Source organism: Antrostomus carolinensis, unplaced genomic scaffold (assembly GCF_000700745.2).
Source record: "Antrostomus carolinensis isolate BGI_N321 unplaced genomic scaffold, ASM70074v2 scaffold24198, whole genome shotgun sequence".
In the NCBI taxonomy this organism is placed as follows: domain Eukaryota; kingdom Metazoa; phylum Chordata; class Aves; order Caprimulgiformes; family Caprimulgidae; genus Antrostomus; species Antrostomus carolinensis.
This window is the reverse complement of record NW_010332649.1, coordinates 1-219: the sequence shown is the minus strand read 5'-3', so window position 1 is coordinate 219 and position 219 is coordinate 1.

Genomic DNA, 219 nt, shown 5'->3' with positions numbered 1-219 from the left:
CACCAGCCCGGGCCGAAACCACCCCCGGGGGGGCCCAGCCACAACTTCCTTGGGCAACCTCAAATGCCTCTGACTGACCAGGACCCGCTAACTGAGCACTGAGATCACCACTGAAAAGCCACAGTCCTCTGCTTCCAGGGTACAGTTTGATCCTGAAACTAGAACAAGGGCTGAAGCAAGTTACCACAGAGCAGGGTTCAGTGCCAACCCTCTGCTCTG